Source organism: Camelus dromedarius, chromosome 24 (genome assembly GCF_036321535.1).
Source record: "Camelus dromedarius isolate mCamDro1 chromosome 24, mCamDro1.pat, whole genome shotgun sequence".
Taxonomy (NCBI): Eukaryota; Metazoa; Chordata; class Mammalia; order Artiodactyla; family Camelidae; genus Camelus; species Camelus dromedarius.
In genome coordinates, this window is record NC_087459.1 from 30,090,307 (window position 1) to 30,103,241 (window position 12,935).

Below are 12,935 nucleotides of genomic sequence, written 5' to 3' on the forward strand. Positions count from 1 at the left end.
GATGTAAAGGCCTGGCAGGTGGTGCTATAGGGATAAGGCCACAGGGCAGGAACCTCCAGATCATGGCCATTGGGTTGAGGCATCTGCACTTCATCTTGGAGGCCCCAGAGGAGCAGCCCCCTCTTCAAATGTGGCAGATGTTTGATCCAGATGCCAATGTGCTCAGATCTGTTTATCAAGAAAACCCGGACCCAAAGCACAGTGCTCACCCACAGCCATGTCCAACCAGGGTGGGTGGGCGACAGGCCTTGCCTGGGGGGATCCAGTGCCTACCAGCTCTGACACCAACTGGCCCGTGGCCCTGGGCTCCTTTTTGCTTTAGAAAGAGAAGCCATCCAGTTACAAATGCACTGTTGCTTGGGTTCCCCAAATAAAACCACATGCACAGAAAGACTGGGTTTTTTGTTTGTTTTTTTTTTTAAGGCAGGCAGGTAGGCAGACAGCGTGACTGCCAAGGGCATGAAGCCAACATTGAACAGCATTGCTTGACAACACATCAGAAAGGAAGAGAAAATCTTAATGCCAAAGGACGAGGCACCAACATGATCAATCTGTGCTCCTCACTGGGAAGCTGAAATTGTCTAGTCTGTGATTGTATTTACCGTTGCCCAGGTCCTGCAGCCACAGGCTAGTCGTGCTCCTCTGTAAGTCCAGCAAATGTCTCCATCTCTCTTGAGAAGGACTCACGTGTGCCTTGAAATTCTGAAGCATCTGCATTCTGCACAAAGACCCAAGTAGCTGCCAGAGTTGATACAGAGTTTTCCCCACATTTTATAGATCAAGAAAAGAGGTGGTCCCCCAGCTTGCCTTTAATTCAGCTACCTTGGGTCTTGAGCTATTAGCACTTTATTGAATTCTTTCACAGCCCTCCCCTGGGACCTTCCCACGCTAGGGGAGGGGGGGTGCTACATTTCAGAATTTATGCTCTTTCCTTTCTCAGATTGAAGACTTCATGTCTTTCCTTACTGCATCTCAGTTAGGCCAAAGGAGAGCAAATTACCTTGGCAAAACACGTCCTTACCAACTGGTAACACGGCAGGAAAGAAACTAAATCCGCACTTGAAATAAATCTGAGCGGAACAGTTTGAAGAGCATCCAGAAATATTGTGCTGCTGGCTGACCTATTACTTAGACAGAGATGGGTCTGGGTGTATGCACCTTCCTCCTTCACAGCAAGGGACCTCAGGGTGAGGGCTCACCCCCACAAAGGCGCTGGGAGAGCTGGATGTGGAAGAGTCAGGGCTTGTCTTTGGGAACAAGGTAGGGGGTGGGGAATGCTTCAATTCTGCAACTGGTTATTTTGAAAAATAAGGTTGAACTAATTCAAACCTCTGATTATTAATTCTAAACTTTTCTTCCCAAAAAACAAGCCAAGGAAGAGGCACCTGGCCCGAATTCAGCTGGCTTTTCTTTCAAAGTTGCCCTGGTTGGTAGACGTGACCTCAGACTCCGAAATCAATCCCTCTTATGGGAAGGCAGAAGGGAGAGCCGGGAAGAGGGGCCGGGGGGCCCCAGGGCAGCAGGCGTCCAGCCGCCCCCTCCGTGTGACCTGGCATCCTCACGTTTCCAAGGCGCCTCCTCCTCAGTTGACCCCCAGAGACTTCCATCAGGAAGGCAGTCAGGTCACTACGAGCCTCTGTGGACAGATGAAGAGACTGAGGTTAAGCGCTTTTGAATTCTGTTCCTCCTTCATAATAGTATACACAGTGCACATGGCTTTAAAGTCCTTCAGGTATTTCGAGAATGCCCCTTTTCAGTACTTCCTGTAAGTCCGTTTGTCCTGACTCGGCTTTTTTCCAGTCCACTCCCGTAAGAAATGGTGGAATAATGGAGGGAACTTGTTGGAACCTCGAGGATACGGAGTCTGTCCGGCCATCACTCAGATGTCATCTGGACACATCACCATGACTTTGACATTTGGAACAAAGACGTGCCCAGCGGGAAGAGGCAATTCCAGACTCTTCACAACTCACAAACACCTCCTTCCAAAAGCACATCTTAAACTTTTTGGAAAATGCCTAAATAAAAAGAAACATCATCCTTGCCTGGAACTGAATTTGTTTTGAAGGGGTTGTGGGGTAGGTGTAACAGCTCTATCACGAATCATACTAATTCTGCTCCAAAATTACACTTGACCCCTCAAAGCGGTCGATCCAATTGCATCCCTCCAGACCATGATTCAGCCCTTCTCACTGCTAAAAATGTCATTTTTCTCTCCGACAGCTTAAAACAAATGGATGTATTTATATCCTACCAATCTGTAAGTTCTCGGGGTGTGAATTGGTTGTTTACTTTAAAGAGCAGATAAAAGTAAGAATCAAAATCATGGTGGTTCTGTGCTGAGGGTTGAAAGCCAGGAACAGACAAAGCTTCTGGGTTCACATTTGATAACCACTCCCCCAGAGTTTGCACGGGGTCAAGGCTCCCCTGGCAGGGGATGACTCTGAGAGGGGTAAAGGCCCACCCACTATGGCTGATAATTTCAAACTCGTCTATGCACTTATCAGACAAATGTGGGTAACAGTGGCTGCCTTCATGGAGGGCCCGCTGAGTGTGCCGGCCCTGTGCTAAGCCCTTCTCCTGGAAGGAGGCATTTAATCCTCACAGCAGCCTTTGAGGTGGCTGCTGGCATCATCCCCAGAGTACCAAGGAGGAGACTGGAACTCAGAGAGACTGAGCCGGGAAGCGAGGGGCACAGCCCCCCTGACCTGGCTCTTAGCCCAGGCTCCCAGGTTACCCAGCCACCCCAAGACCAGATGCTGTAACCTTTGTAAGAAGCTCACACGAACTGACTGTGTTCCTACGAAAAGATCCCCGTGCGGCAGGGCTGGGCCCCATCTGGTGCTTCAAGGCAGAGATGCTCCCAGCGATGAGCATAAACAGACAAGGCCCAACTCGCCCGACTTCTTCCCCGAAGGACGACACTCCCAACGGCCTGACAAGGAACCAATGTTTCACCTACTTCTCTGCGAGCTGAGTCATACCCGGTGTCTAATTAACATAAAATCGTTGAATGGCTTCTTTCATTTTCGCTCATGTGTTTAGAGTCCCCCGTGGATTGGCTAAGAGTTGCCTTTCATTTTACTCCCTCAGAGGCTTTGGCCATCTTCCTCATTTAGTGAAAAATAGACCCATAACATGAAAACTGTATTTTTCTTTAAATAAAAATGGATTTCTGACATGGGGCTTACTTGTGTTTACAATTTATGTTTGCAACAATACAGTTATTTATATGTCAGAAACCAGAGCTTCTGCCCCCGAGGCTACCTAGGAATGTCACAGTCTGCTTACCAAATGCCATACTGGGTCCCCTCAGGTGGCATTGCTCATCCAAGGATGACCGGGGCAAGTGCTGTGGAAGAAACTTCTCTCTAAGAGACTCCGTCTAGCACCTAAGGCCAGGGCAGGACTCCTGGCTCAACCACAGCCGGACCCCAGGGCCTCGGTTGTGTCCCATGTCACTAGAGCTCAGGGTCCCCAGGCAGTGCTGGAGTGTCGTGACTGTGGATCAGGAAGTCGGCTGTGATGGGAGGGGCGAAACCATCCTGGTCCTCTTCCCTTCCATGCATGCCCAGGGGAAAGCTGGAATTGTGGGAGATACCAGATTTCTGCCCAGAAAGGCCAGGTGGTGATGGAATAGTCCCCAGATTCATGTCCACTTAGAACCTCAGAATGTGACCTTCTTTGGAAACAGGATCTTTGCAGATGTCCTTCAGATGAGGTCCTACTGAATCCGAGTGGGCTCTAATCCACTGGTGTCTTTCAGAGAAGAGAAGACATGGAAGGAGACACACTGAAGAAGGCCGTGGAAAGACAGAAACAGAGCTTGGAGTGACGTGTCCACAGGCCAGGAGACACTAAGGAATGCCAGGAGCCACCAGAAGCTAGAGGTGAGGAAGGATCTCCCCTAGAGAGTGTGGTGGGAGTGGGGTCCTGGGGGGGGTCCTGATTTTGGACTTCTGGTCTTCAGAACTGTGAGAGAGTACGCTTCTGTTGTTGTGAGCCACCCAGTTTGTGGTACTTTGTTACGGCAGCCCCAGGAGACTGATACAGGTAATGCCGGCAGCCGCAGAACCCGGACAGGCTCATGCGAGCCCCCTGCCCTCACCGCCTCAGAGGTTGCAGGAGGACGGCGGGGCTGGGCAGGCTTGCCCCAGGTGCGGCCAGCGTGGGAACCAGCCGGCACAGGGCCCAGGCCAGAGCAGCAGGGAGACTCCAACAGCCTGATAACAGTTTTCAAACCCCCACCGGGGCCATAGCTCTCCCATCGATGGAGGGAGAATGTGCATTGGGTGAAGAAGGATCATTGAAGTGTGATTCAGCAAAGGCACAGGTAAAATCTAAACAAAGATGTGTTGAATGCAGGAGGATGGGGCAGACGGGCTCCTAGCATCTACTTGTTTACCAAACACCTGTTACCCCACAGGCAGGTGCTGGGCTCAGCACTGGGAATGTAAACCTGCCTGGGGATACAACCACCTGAAGGCACCAGGCCTAGGACAGGGCCTTTGCGCGGCAGGTGCTCAGTCAACTAGAGCCGGTTGGATTTGTAAATGAATGAATGAGTGGATGAGTCTAATAGCAGAAACAGAATCTAAATATCTAAATACAGTCAGGGTGGGGAGGAGATTTGATCTGTGAGCAATCCGCTAAAGCTGCCTGGAGGTGGCGGCACTTGGTTCAAGTTTGAAAGATTGAGTAGCTTTAAGGACTGGAGGAGGCCACAAATCAATATATATATATTGATACTTCTGAGGAGCCTGTACAAAGCCAAATGGAATCAGATTCTAGAGCAGTAAGGCTTTTTTATATATGACAGAAGAGTCACACCAGGATCCCCAGAGGGAGTTAGGGCAGGAGGCAGAATTTGGCACCAGCCATTGAGGGGAAGGTCCAGCTTGGACTCCTTTGCTGACACTGCAGTTACAGTGAGGGCTTAAGATGCCTCTACCCTGGGGGTGTGGGGCAGGGCCCACAGCGAGGCCAGAGCCTCCGGGATCCTTCCCTGGAGAAGGGGTCCATCACAGGCTGAGGGCCAGGCCCTGGGTCAGCATGGGAGGGAGCTTGGGCTCTGCCTTGTGCCCCACCTCACACCCCGAGCTTTGCCCTCAAGATTGTTCATCTGCATAGCAGCCCAGAGAGGCAAGCTTCTTCTATTCCTGTTTTTCAGAAGAGAAAATGGAGGCTTAGAGACATGTCACTTTGCCAAGTCCATCCAGCTAGGAATGAAGGAACTCGGGCTTCTATCTTGAACCTTGACACCAAAATTTATGAACTTTCCACAGTAGGACAGCTGGCAGGGGGCTGGTTGCCCATCGAGAGGGGAGGGACATGGCCAGGGCCTGACACAGAGGGGCCCCAGCCATTGAGACGAGCCAGTGTGGTGGGGTCAGACCCTGCCCTTAACAAGCAGGTAGGGACAGATTCTGCCCTATCAGTCTCCTCCCAGACTGGAGTCAGACATGGAGCCCAGAAGGGAGCCCTGGAGGAGAGGTGGGCTGGGGGCTGAGCTCAGTGCCTGTGTCCTGGGGCAGCCTCAGCCCCTGCAGGGTCTCCTCTCAGAGCCAGGCCTGTGAATGGGCGGTGTTGTCCCCTTGGGGTCACACTAGCCCACTGGGATTAACCCACCTTCATCAGGGTTGTAGTCATATGAATAAATAAACCAAATCGGGCCTTTAGAGGTAAAATATGATGGTGTCATGTTTCAGCCTGCAGCTAGAGTAGAAATCGAGGCTCCCTCCAACACACACAGGCCCAGGGGCCTGGCCCTCTGGGGAAGGCTGGGCCATCGCCTGGTCAAGACTCAGCTCGTGGGCACACCTGCAGAATCCCTCCAGGTGACCCGTGTGTCCCTCCTGTCACTCAGGCGCTTCCCAGGCAAGGGTTTCAGAGGGGGTCTGCTTTTGCTCAGAGCGCCAGTATCAGGGGAAAATTTAATCCATCAGAAGAGAGTTTGCAAAGACATCCACCATCTGTCGGCAAAAAAAATTCATCAATAGTCCATCTAAGAGAGAAATGGAAAATTTTATTCGCACCTACCTGAGTGAGGATTATAAGCCAGGAAACAGTCTTTCAGAAAACTCTGAGGACTGTTCTGACTGTTAGAGGTCAAAGCACAGTTATGTAAGTTTTTGAGGTAAAGGGTGACACATCAAAGGACTCATTATTGACAGTTTACACATCCCAGATCTGCATGTACAAAGTGAGTAGTGGGTCATGGTTCATCACGGCCCCTTACAAGATTAAGAAGAAAGATTATCTCCTAAGGAGTTATAACCCATGATGAAGTTAAGAAGCAACGTTCTCTCTTAAGGAGGTCTGGTGAGTGCAGACACGCAATACACACTAAAGGGGAGGGAGGAGGCCCAAAAGGGCAAAGAAAAAATTTGTATTTAAATTTTTCTCTTCTTGCCATAAATTAGGAATTTTATTTCATCACATCTGTTGGCATCTTGCAAAAGGATTTTTTTAAGGTAAATAATGACTCTCATACAAACATAAAATGAACATGTGCCAAAGATCTCATTCCACTCACTAATTAATGAGGGAACCAGTAAGATGTTACCTGTGGCTTAAAGGAGAATTGAAAGAATCACAATGAAGAATGCTGAAATGAATATGCAAATAGATGCAAAACCAGCTTGTCCACAGAGCGGTCATAAATTGCTTTCCAGGAGCCATAGTTCATTTGCATTTCGATGGACAGGAATTATTTGCATCATTATCAGTGTTCTACAACTTGTCAAGTTGTAAAAAGCTCAACGACAGTGAAAGGCAGAGATAACTGAAAGGTGCCCAGGGCAGGTCTCACAATCCTTTCTTGCCTGACAAGCTGCGCCCATAAACTCTGCCTTTTCTGCAGGTGGACCACCCGGGCCATCAGACCCTCCCTTCCACCAACCATGGTCCTCACTCCAGCAACAGCCTCTCTCTCCTGCATCGTCATCACTTTTGTGACAGCTACTGGATCATTCCCAGCAGCATAAATGTTCTGTCTCCTGTCTAAAAAAAAAAAAGAAGAAAAAATGTACTTAAAGAAAAGAGAAAGAGAAACTCCTCCCAGTTTCTACTTCTTCTGAAAGCTACCTCTCCTGTCTTTGCTATTCTTTGTCATAGAGTTATCCACATTCTCCCATCCCATTCCCCTCTCCCCATGCTCTATTAAGCCCGTCCAACTGGGGTTGGCCTGCTACTCCTCTGAAGGAAGGTGCTTGAATTAGTCTGCTCTGGTTGCAGACTAATAACAAAGTACGGCAGATCAGGTGACTTAAACAACAGAAGTTTATTTCGCACAGCTCTGGAGGCTGGTAGCCAAAGATCAAGATGTCAACAGGGTCATTCTCTGGCCTCAGGACCTTTGCACTCTCTCTCTGCCCAGATGTTCTTCCCCCAGATCTCCTCTTGGCTACTTCTCTAGTGTCCTTCAAGTCTTTACTCAGATGTCACCTTCTCACTGGGGCCTTCCCTAACAGGCCTTGCCTTATATGATGTTGCAGCCCCTCCCCAGCAGCGCCCCCTGCCCTGCCTGGCTGTACTCTCAACCCTTGCCCTGCACAACTTTTCCTTTTCCCGTAGTGCAGGACACCTCTAGCCTGCTACAGAAGCCCCCTATGTATTCTGCTTTTTGTTCACAGTCTCTCCCACTGCAGTGTAAGCCCATGAGTGAGAGATGTCTGATGTCTTGTTCACAGAGTCTCCCGAGTCCCTAGAATCAGACCAGGCACCCAGCTCCCTCCCTGTTTCACACGGTGACGCAAGGAAAGACCCTGCTTTCCTATCAGGGTTTGCCCTGGGGGCCACTGAAACCAGAGACCAAGCCAAAGCCTTGGTACCATAAGAAACTCAGGACAGAGGCCGCGGGCAGGTGGAGGAAGGGCTTGTGGGTGATTGGCAGGTGAGGGAGAGGGAGCTCGGGCCCCAGCCCCACACACTCAGCTGGCCTGACATTTCCTAATGGAGTGAAGAAAAGGAGTGAAGAGTGTAGCAGCCACATTACAACAGACCCGCCGTTCACACGCTGCTTAAACTGTCAAGCTCAGGTGGCCGTACGGAGCCGTGCGCTGTGCTTGCTTCAGCACTGGGTGGCCTTGGCGGGAGCAGAGGGAACTGGTGCAGTCGGCACTAAGTGCATTGCACCTGCACCACAGCCCTGCGCCATGGCCCCGTCTCCCGGGAGGGGCCACTGAGGCTGGCAGGCCAAGCGACACATCCAAAAACAAGCCAGTAGGACGAACAGCAAGAATTCCAGCCCAGGACTCCTACCCAATGCCTGCCATCTTCCCGCAAGAGGCAGGCGGGCCCCAGAGGGCAGCGCTCGGTCCAGTGCATCAGGTCTGCCTGGTGTCACTTCCTTGGCCTTGTCCCCCCGAGCTGAGTGGTGAGCCCCAACAATCAGATCGGACTGGAGGGCCGACATTGTCAGGCGCTCATATCTTACCAGGAAAAACAGCCCACGGTTGCTGTGGAGGAATTTAATCTCCGAGCAGCCTGCCCTTGCCCAAGTCAACGCCTGGGCAGCTTGTAACCCAGTGAGGCTCCGACCCAATTAACCCCGCAGGTCAGCAGCACCTGGCATAAGGCTTGGGAATGGCTGGCAGCAGCGACCACAGTCCAGGAAAAGGAAGAGATGAGAAAGAAAGAAAAGCATCCTAACCAAGCCAGTGACTGTGGAAGGGTGTCGCCCGACAGGGCGGATTCATCTTGGTATGCTTGTCACTCATGGGGCAGAAGGAAGGGCTTCCAGGGCCAAGCCAGGGAGCGCTGATTAAGCATCTGGGTAAAACCAGACGAAGCCAGGTGCTACCTGGGCGGAAGTACCTGCCCCGTCAGAGACGCAAAATGGTCCTCAGAGGCGGACGGATGATGGCCTTGCACACCCTTACTCCAGCCTCTCTGTTCTGGTCCACGACGCACACAGGCCCTGCTGTGCACCCGCCAGCTCCGTGAAAGACCAAGGGATTTGGAGGAAGAATCCCTTGAGCTGTTTCTAGTTGCTGTGGGGCCAGAGAGCTGTGGGAAGCAGAAGGGAGGGGTTAGTCTCTCCTTGACCTCTCCCAGTTACACAGGGCTCCCTGTTCCCACCCCCACCTTGGGCCCAGCTCACACCTGGTGCATGATGCTGCCCCCTGCTGGCCACAAGAGATGAGGCAGCCATGATCTAGCCACATCCTTGGCCTGTGGGCATCACATTCCCCCAGTGGGCAGGGCCTATGGCCAGCACACCACCCCTCTAGAGGCCCATGAGCCATAGAGTGACACATGGTGACCTAGTGGGAGCTGAAAGGCATGGGGACTCCCTCCCACAGCACCTACGGGGACTTACAGCAGCCAGAACCCAGGACCTGTGGGTTTTGTAGGGGCATTCTTGTGGGAGGATGGTTATTTGCATTCAAGGAAGCTGGACACCCTTCTCTAGTCCAAAACCCTCCATCTGCATCTGGAAAGCTGAAGGTCACACAGCAGCAGGTCAGTGGTACTGCTGAGGCCAGAACCTGGGTCTCTTGGTTCCTAGCTTCTGGTCCATTCAACTTTCCCCAAGGGGAGGACACATCCAGGTGCATTCAGGCCTCATTCATGCACATGCATTCCTGGGTACTGCCCAGCTCTCTGAAGGAAAGAGGCAGGAAAGAAGAAGGCTTAATCCCATAGTCACCTGGGGGCCAGGCACTGTCCTGTGATTTGCATGCACCATCTGTCTGATCTGCACAAAAGGTGACTGTTACTCAGGAGGCAAAGAACTCATTCATCTTATACAGCTGGCAGGTGCCAGAGCTACATTTCAAGTCCAGATGCCATGGTCTCCTCAATCACACCTCCTCTCGCCTGCCAGCTTTTCCACCCAGTTCCTCCTCTTCTAAACATGGGTGAAGATCCAGAGCTCCAGCCATCCTCCATCCAGCCTCCTCCCATCCTCCATTCAGGCCCCAGCCATCCCCATCCAAGCTCTTCCCATCCCTATCCAGGTACCATCCACCTTACCCATCCATCCTTGTTCAGAGCCCCACACATCTCAATCCCAGGCGATCTCGATTGCTCCCAGCTGCGGATTTTCCAGACACCATTTTCAGCCTGGATCCAGCTTGGTTTTGTTACCTCCGATTGGGGCCCTAACTACACTTTGGCCTTGTTTAGTTCTATTAAAGTCTTAAGTAAAGCTCTTTGAAAAAAGACAAAAGTAAACTGGAGCCAGTGGCGCTTTGTTCTGAAGAGTTTTGTTTGTGCATCATCCAAGAATCCAGCTCACGGAGAAGAGGGACCCACTCCTCTGAGAACAGTCGCCGACCTCCCTCCCACAGCCTATGTGGGGCCGTCTCCGGCTTTTCACAGGTTATCAATCACAGTGGCAGCTCTGTCCCAGGAACATTTTGGGGTAATAGATTTAGTCCATAAAGATTGACGGGTGGAAAATGAGTGTATGACTAGGACAGCTGTAAATCGGTGTGGGTGTGTGGGTGTCTGTGGGGGAAGAGGGTGCAGCAGCGGGTGGCTTGGGAGTTACTCATGACAGTGGAGCCAGATCTGGCTAGAAACCCAACTCCAACACCTGGGGTCAGTCCAGAAACTGGCCGAGTCCACCACCCCTCCTCTACAGCCACTGGTCTGCTTTTGAAAATGGAATAGCACAACCTCGTGGGATTTGCATAAGGCTCATAGATGGAATGTGTTCACAGAGACTTTTGGATGCAGTCAAAACTCTCAGCTTCACAAGAACGGGTTGCCCTGAATGACCGACCAGGCTGGCAGAAATGTGTCCACTCATGGGTACAGAGACCTTTGTGGGAGAAGGAGACGCGTAGGTTGGCTTGACCCAACAGCCAGTTCATCTCCACCATTTTAAAGATGTCTTGATACTCCCCAAACTGCCCCAGGTTGAGCAATTGTTTTAAAGCCGTGAGGAAGTTTGGAATGGGTGGAATTGTCTGGAACATCTATAAAGGGAACCCAGAGAGGCCCAGGCAGGCCATCATCGGAAGATCGTGCCCAGCTTCCCTTTGTAGACTGCCTGGGCTGCCAACCTCAGGCCTCTGTTTTGTGTCTCGAGACCTGTTAAAAAGCTGATGTGGTTTCCCAGTTGAAGAGACAGACTGAGTAAAGGATAGAAATAAAGAAGGAATGTACCCACGAGGGAGGGTTATTGGTGATTGAGAAACTTCAGCAGGTTCCTGGAAGACAAGAAAGTGGATGGGGCCACGTGGAGCCATGAAATGAGGCGGGGGAGCCATGACACAGAATTCGGAGGGGTCGGGGGGCCCCAGGCCTGGGGGGAAGAGCAAGAGGGGGCCTGAGAGTGGGATGCTCCCCGCTCCCTCCCTCTGCCCCCACCCCCTGCTTGTGCTCACAGCTCAGGCAGCCTGTCTGTCTTTCAAGCCCCACAGGCCACTGGGCTGTCAGGACAGAGGCAATCTGTGCCCCAGAAATGCCTTCTTCCGACGGGGACTCAGGACATCTGGGGCATGCCCCCTCCCCGGCCCCTGTGTTGAAAGACCCTGTTCAGGGAACTAACACGAAAACAAAGAACATGACTGCAATTCATTGGAAGAAGAGGAGAAGAGGGTGTGTAAATCAGTTAAGTCCTCATGGACCACAACAGGGTCAGTGGCCACTCCCTAAACTTGACAAGTGAAGAAACAGAGGAAGAGGTCTATTGTCTGGCCTTCCAGCCATGGCAACAAGACTAACCACGGGCAGGAACTGTTTGGAGTTGTCCCAGAGCAAGTAGGATTGGGGTGGGGGATGGAGAATCAGGAAACTGCTGCTTTTCATTCTGAACTCTTCCATTCAGTTCGATTTATAACTGAGCACCTATATGATTATAAAATCATTTTTGTTCATTAAAAAAATAATAAAACCCAGAACATTTTCACAAGACTGAGGGGCATGGGTACCGATCACAATGGAGATATTCACTGGTACCCGTTAGCTTTCCCCTGACCCCACCTCATCCGAGGCAAACAAGTGCATGTGCCAATCTGGATAGAAAAGAGGGAGAAAGACTGAGAAGAGGAGCTGAAAAAAACACTAGATCAGAGTATCCACCTTGTATTTACTTAAAAACAACAAAAAAAAGGTGCTGCCTTGAAGGCTTTCAGGTGTGTCCAAAGATGGCACCTCGGTGAAAGCAGACGGAATCCAGAGGTGCTTCTGAGATGTGTCCTGGAACTTTCTTTACACCTCATGGGCTGAGGAGGAATAGATTAGTACCACTAAGGGGCACCCAAAGGGAAGAAGAATTACAAATTCACAGGTTAAAACTCTGCGTTCTGCTTCTATTCTAGAGGAAAACTTTTGTTTTAGCCAAAAGTAGGAACTTTAGCTACAAATAGCCATGTGGGCAAGGACGACAATGTCCCCCAGCCGAGCAAGTCCAGGTCTGTAGGAGCAGCTGCCTTTACTGTAGGCGAAGCGTCTTACTTAGTTAGATAAGGATGAGATAAGTGAGAACAGAGGTGCAAGAGATGTCTTTGCTAATTGCCTTCCCTGCGCAGGCCTGCATCCTGTTTGGCTTTTAGCTACATTCACACCAGTCATAAGACGACCTTGACTTCAGGCATGTGAGCCCGGAGAGGTGCAACCATGTCTTTTCTTATCCTGCCTAGCCTGCGTTGTTGGGTAGGAGCTCCCTGGAGAGGACGCACATCCAGCTGGGCCCGCCTCTAGCACAGCGCGTCCCTGAAGGCCAAGGCTGATGTCTGTACTGCCGGGGGGCCTGGAGCAGGGCCAGCAGCTGGGAAGGTGAGCTGGACGCTTTGCAGAGGGGCGTGGGGGGAGCCAGTACCCACGCTCAGTGTCAGCGGTGGAAGCCGCACAAGCGTCTGCTGCTGGACTGCTACCTTCCGAATCTCACACGGGTTCCTCTTACGTCAAGCTTTAGCCCGAAGCCTCTCAGGGGAGGAGAGTCTGGAGAACGAGGTTCCCAGCCTTAGCCGAGCACGATC

At 51.4% G+C, this 12,935-nt stretch overlaps 2 long non-coding RNA genes across 2 annotated transcripts in view; one reads left to right on the forward strand and one right to left on the reverse strand.

Moving 5' to 3' along the window:
• Positions 1–3,825, forward strand: part of LOC135319174 (uncharacterized) — a 55,881-nt gene extending 52,056 nt beyond the window's left edge. Inside the window, exon 3 of the long non-coding RNA XR_010377625.1 lies at positions 3,767–3,825. This is a non-coding gene — a long non-coding RNA (uncharacterized LOC135319174). The remainder of the gene's footprint in view (positions 1–3,766) is intronic.
• A 2,826-nt stretch (positions 3,826–6,651) lies between these two features.
• LOC116147239 (uncharacterized) lies at positions 6,652–10,848 on the reverse strand. Its single transcript, XR_010377624.1, has 3 exons — positions 9,323–10,848; positions 8,818–9,009; positions 6,652–7,002 (listed from the first exon to the last, which is right to left on the reverse strand). It is a non-coding gene; the product is annotated as an uncharacterized LOC116147239 (long non-coding RNA).
• Positions 10,849–12,935: the final 2,087 nt, after the last annotated feature.